This window comes from Theropithecus gelada, chromosome 2 (genome assembly GCF_003255815.1).
Source record: "Theropithecus gelada isolate Dixy chromosome 2, Tgel_1.0, whole genome shotgun sequence".
Taxonomy (NCBI): Eukaryota; Metazoa; Chordata; class Mammalia; order Primates; family Cercopithecidae; genus Theropithecus; species Theropithecus gelada.
In genome coordinates, this window is record NC_037669.1 from 91478669 (window position 1) to 91484929 (window position 6261).

The window sequence follows — 6261 nt, forward strand, 5'->3', positions numbered from 1 at the left end:
TTTTTTTTTTTTTTTTTTTTTTTTTTGGAGACAGAGTCTTGCTCTGTCACCTAGGAGTGCAGTGGCATGATCTCAGCTCACTGCAACCTCCGCCTCCTGGGTTCAAGTGATTCTCGTGCCTCAGCCTCCCAAGTAGCTAGGACTATAGGCATGCACCACCACGCTCGGCTAATTTTTGTATTTTTGGTAGAGATGGGGTTTCGCCATGTTGGCCAGGCTGGTCTTTAACTCCTTGTCTCAAGTGATCTGCCCGCCTTGGCCTCTCAAAGTGCTGAGATTACAGATGTGAGCCACAGTGCCCGGCCATGTCTGTTTCATAAATTGTCTCTTTCTGTGTTAGATAGTGGCCCTGTTTATTTTGCTCAATGCCTGTCACCTTAACTCCTACCTTTTCTCATGTGTACTCCTGTTCTCCTCTAGTTTGTGCTGGCCTGATCTCTCTGCCCACTCCTTTATTTTTCAGCCTTTTCTATTCATGTGGTCTCAAATATCCTACAAATAGCATGTGGCTGGGTTTTGTTTCTCTAATCCAGTCTCTGTGTCTTTAAAGGGAGTTCAGAATTTATTTACTGTGATAAAGATGTTTAGTTTTGCTCATTCCATAAATTCTTTTTTTTTTTTTTTTTTTTTTAAGATATAGGATCTCACTATGTTGCCCAGGCTGGACTTCAAGTCCTGGGCTCAAGCAGTTCTCCTGCCTCAGCCTCCAGAGTAGCTGGGATTAAAGGTGAGAGCCATAGTGCCCAGTCCCATAATTTAGATTTATTATTATTATTACTATTATTGTTATGTTTTTGAGATGGAGTCTCGCTCTGTCGCCCAGGATGGAGTGCTGTGGCGCTATCTCTGCTCACTGCAAGCTCCGCCTCCCGGGTTCACTCTATTCTCCTGTCTCAGCCTCCCAAGTAGCTGGGACTACAGGCGCCCGCCACCACGCCCAGCAAATTTTTTTGTATTTTTTTAGTAGAGAAGGGGTTTCACCATGTTAGCCAGGATGGTCTTGATCTCCTGACCTCATAATCTGCCCGCCTCAGCCTCCCAAAGTGTTGGGCTTACAGGTGTGAGCCACTGTACCCGGCCTAGGTTATTTTTTACATTGCAGTTTTATATTTTTATTCAGTTGACCTATATGAAACTACTGTTTTTGTAGGTTAAAACAGTTGAGTATTAGCAGTTTCATAGGGTCAACCTAATATTTTCCTCTTTCTCTTGCTCTCTTTGATTAAACTGTCATTCATTTAATGTTTCCCCCTGGTAATTTAGACATTCTACTATTTTTTCCTCATTCCATTTATGGTTATTGTTTCTCTCCAGGCATGACAACTGTCCTTTAGCTGGGCCTAGGTGGGCCGATAGTGCACCTGTGTTACGGGGAAGAGTTTGAGGCCAGCTGGCCCTTCTTCCTTGATATGTAATTTGTTTTATCTATCTAGAACCTTGTATAATGGTCTCTTTCTCCTTGGAGTTTTAGAATTTTACTGTAGTCTTTCTCTTTCATCCTTCTTGGGAATGTGATCAGTTCCTCCCGTCTACACACAGCGTTTTTTTTTTTGAAAGGGAGTCTCGCTCTGTCACCCAGGCTGTAGTGCAGTGGTGTGATCTTTGCTCACTGCAACCTCTGCCTCCCAGGTTCAAGCGATTCTCCTGTCTCAGCTTCCAGAATAGCTGGGACTACAGGTGTGCACCACCACGCCAGGCTAATTTTCGTATTTTTTAGTGGAGACAGGGTTTCACCATTTTGGCCGGGCTGGTCTCAAACTCCTAACCTCAAGCAATCTACCCGTCTCAGGGTCCCAAAGTGCTGGGATGACAAGTGTGAGCCACCGCGCCTGGCCGACACTGCGTTTTCTTCATGTCATGAAAGTTTTCTTCTGTAATTTGACTAGCCGATGCCTCCATTTCAGCTGTCCCTTTTTCTCCTTTTAGGACTCCTGCTGTCTGCACATCAGAATTCCTGGACTTGCCCCCAAGATCTGTGGTCTATTCCTTCATCCTTTTCTGCTCTGTGCATCTTTCCCTTAAGTTCTGAGCTACTTCTTCCATTAGACCCAAGTGGCTTTTTCATATTCCTTCAGAACGTCAAACTTCTTCTTTCCTTGGGGTCTCTGTACTTTCTGTGCTTTTCTGCCAGAAATGGCTTCCTCTAGATCTTTCCATGCTCAGTCAGTGCCTTTGGGCTGATCTTAGCTCAGATGTCCCCTTCTCTACCTCTCCTGCTGCTTTAGACGTAAACACCATACTCTGCACTTTTGCTTAGTTCCTTTTCTCCATTGTAGTCACTCTGCCTAAAATTATTATTATTATTATTTTTTTTTTTGAGGCGGAGTCTCACTCTGTTGCCCCCAGGCTGGAGTGCAGTGGCGCGATCTCGGCTCACTGCAAGCTCCGCCTCCCGGGTTTACGCCATTCTCCTGCCTCAGCCTCCCGAGTAGCTGGGACTACAGGCGCCGCCACTACGCCCGGCTAAGTTTTTGTATTTTTAGTAGAGACGGGGTTTCACTGTGTTAGCCAGGATGGTCTCGATCTCCTGACCTCGTGATCCGCCCGTCTCGGCCTCCCAAAGTGCTGGGATTACAGGCTTGAGCCACCGCGCCCGGCCAACTCTGCCTAAAATTATGTTATTTGTTCTTTTACTGTCTGTTGCCTCTCATCCACCTCTGGACAAATAAATCATTTTAATTCTTACTGTGTTTATTCATGCTGCATCCCTGGTGTCTAATCTAAGTCAGACCTTGATAAGCACTTGCAAAAGGAATGGAAGAGTGAATAAATGCTCAGGCTGCTCCAAAGAGACTCTGCCTTGCCCAGCCTTATACCCCACACAGAGGAGCACTGGAATGGGAGATGGGGTGGGGAGAGGGTAGAGCACTGGTCTATATGTTAAGGACCTGAATGTGTAGCTGCCCAACGGGTTCACCTTGCCCACTGACTTGACAGAGCCAATTTATCAAGACAGGGGACTTGCAATGGAGAAAGAGTAATTCACGCACAGCCAGCTGTATGGGAGATCAGAGTTTTATTATTACTCAAATCAGTCTCTGGAGCATTCAGGGATCAGAGTTTTTAAAGATAATTTGGCCGGTAGGGGCTCAGGAAGTGAGGAGTGCTGATTGGTCAGGTTGGAGATAGAATCACAGGGGTGTCAAAGTGAGGTTTTCTTGCTGTCTTCTGTACCTGGCTGGGATGGCAGATTACTGGTCTGGGAGGTGTCAGCTGCATCGAGTGCAGGGTCTGAAAACAGCTCAGACATTGATCTTCGGTTTTACAATAGTGTTGTTATCCCCAGGAGCAGTCTGGGGAGGTTGAGACTCTTGCAGCCAAAAGCTGCATGACCCCACTAAACTGTAGTTTCTAATCTTGTAGCTAATTTGTTAGTCCTACAAAGGCAGACTGGTCCCCAGGCAAGAAGGGGGTCTTTTGGGAAAGGGCTATTATCAATTTTGTTTCAGAGTCAAATCATAAACTAAATTCCTTCCCAAGGTTAGTTCATCCTATGCCCAGGAATGAACAAGGACAATTTAAAGGTTAGAAGCAAGATGGAGTCAGTTAGGTTTGATCTCTTTCAGTGTCATAATTTCCTCAGTTGTAATTTTTGCAAAGTCAGTTTCAAATGATTGGTGCCTTTTGAGCCTTTATTCAGCAGCCACTGTAGGTCCTGAAGCCACAGGCAGGGAACAGGAACAGGAACTGGGCCAGGCTTCCCAGCGATTCTGCTGGTGTGAGGGGCCTTCTGGGCCTAACCTTAACCTGCGGGATTCTCACCTTGCCCCAACCTCTAGCTGCCCCATTTTATTTTTCTCCACAGTACTCACCACTTAACACCGTGTGGTACTCAATTTATTCAGTCAGTCAACTGGTATATCTAGAGCTTAATTGGTATTTGAATTTCTCAGGATACATCCATGAATGAAAGGGCGACTCTCACTTCACAGACCTCTCTTTCTTGTGGGAGAAGCGAGGCAATGCCATATAAGGATAATAAGCATTTACTTTTAAAGTGCGTGAAGCTGAGTGCAGTGGCTCACACTTGTAATCCCAGCACTTTAGGAGGCTGAAGCAGAGGGATTGCTTGAGCTCAGTAGGTCGAGACCAGCCTGGGCAATATAGCAAGGCCTTGTCTCTACTAAAAATTTAAAAAATAGAGGACCAGTCTCGCTGGCTCCTGCCTGTAGTCCCAGCACTTTGGGAAGCTGAGGCAGGCGGATCACTGGAGGTCAGGATTTTGAAACCAGCCTGGCCAACATGGCAAAGAAGCCTCATCTCTACTAAAAATACAACAATAGGCCAGGTGCGGTGGCTCATGCCTGTAATCCCAGCACTTTGGGAGGCCAAAGCGGGTGGATCACCTGAGGTCAGGAGTTTGAGACCAGCCTGACCAACATGGAGAAATCCCGTCTTTACTAAAAATACAAACTTAGCTGGGCGTGGTGGCGCATGCCTGTAATCCCACCTTCTCAGAAGGTTGAGGCAAGAGAATCACTTGAACCCAGGAGGCGGAGGTTGCAGTGAGCCAAGATTGCGCCACTGTACTCCAGCCTAGGCGACAGAGAGACTCCATCTCAGAAAAAAAAAAAAAAAAAATTCCCCAGTTGTAGTGGTGCATGCCTATAAACCCAGCTACTCGGGAGGCTGAGGCAGGAGAATCACTTGATCCCAGGAGGTGGAGGTTGCAGTGAGTTGAGATCACACCACTGCACTCCAGCTACTTAAGCGGCCAGGCGCAGTGCCTCACGCCTGTTATCCCAGTACTTTGGGAGGTCAAGGAGTATGGATCACTCGAGGCCAGGAGTTTGAAACCAGCCTGGCCTGGATAACATGGTGAAACCCTGTCTCTATTGAAAAATAGAAAAATTAGCCGGGTGTGGAGGTGCACGCCTGTAATCCCAGCTACTTGGGAGGCTGAGGCATGAGAATCGCTTGAACCCTAGAAGCAGAGGTTGCAATGCCATAGCACTGCAGCCTGGGTGACAGCAAGATTCTGTCTCAAAAAATAAAAAAATTCTGAGAAGGTGGTAACTGCTACGGAAACATATAGAGCCAGGATAAGGGGATAAAGGTGATCATGAGTGCTGGGGGCAGAGTGGGGCAGGTTACAGTCTGAAATGAGGGGCTCTGAGAGCTGGGGTGCAGCCCTTTGGAAATCTGTGCAATCCAGGCATGGAAACAACCATAGCTCATACACTGTGGAGGAGAGTGCATGGGGTGTGATGTGTGAGGAACACTGGGAGATTGAGCAGCAAGGCTGAAAGCTGGCCGGGAAGATACAGTCAGAGGGGTAATAGGGAATCATGAGGGTCCTGCTGTCTCTGTTTTTCCTTGGAGAGGAGGTACTCCACGGTTCTGAGCAGGGATTGGGAGGGTCTGACTCATGTATTCACAGGCTGATGTGTGCAGAACAGACTGAAGGCATCAGGGGCGGCAACAGGAGACCAGGAGGCAGCTGTGACATTGCCCTCGAGAGAAATGGTGGCAGTTTGGACTCAGTGGAGTATGGACATGGCAGGAAGTGATTTCATTTTGGGTAGATGATGCTGATGGGGACAACAGAACTTTCTGGTGCACTGGATATAGCTGGGAAAGAGAGTAGTCAAGGGGTACTTTGAGGTGTTTGGCTTGAACAATAAGAAGGGTTGAGGTGCTATCACTCTTTTTTTTTTTTTTTTTTTGAGACGGAGTCTCGCTCTGTCGCCCAGGCTGGAGTGCAGTGGCCGGATCTCAGCTCACTGCAAGCTCCGCCTCCCGGGTCTACGCCATTCTCCTGCCTCAGCCTCCCGAGTAGCTGGGACTACAGGCGCCCGCCACCTCGCCCGGCTAGTTTTTTGTATTTTTTAGTAGAGACGGGGTTTCACCGTGTTAGCCAGGATGGTCTCGATCTCCTGACCTCGTGATCCGCCCGTCTCGGCCTCCCAAAGTGCTGGGATTACAGGCTTGAGCCACCGCGCCCGGCCGAGGTGCTATCACTCTATTTGGGGGAAGTGGGGTGAAGTAGGTTTGGCGGATGAGCCAGCGTTAGGGTGGCACAAGTTGCGTTTGAGATGCCAATGACTGGAAGTCAGAGTGCAGACGTTTAGTTGACAGTGGGACTAGTGAATCTGCCACTCAGGAAGGGTCTGGACTGGACAAGCACTTTTAGGAGTGATTGACACGGTGGCATTCGAAGTCATGAGCCTGGATAAGATTTTGGAAGAGTAAGCATAGACAGAAAACACACAGATGAGAAACTGGTGAGATTGGAGGAAACCAGGTGGACATGGAGCCCTG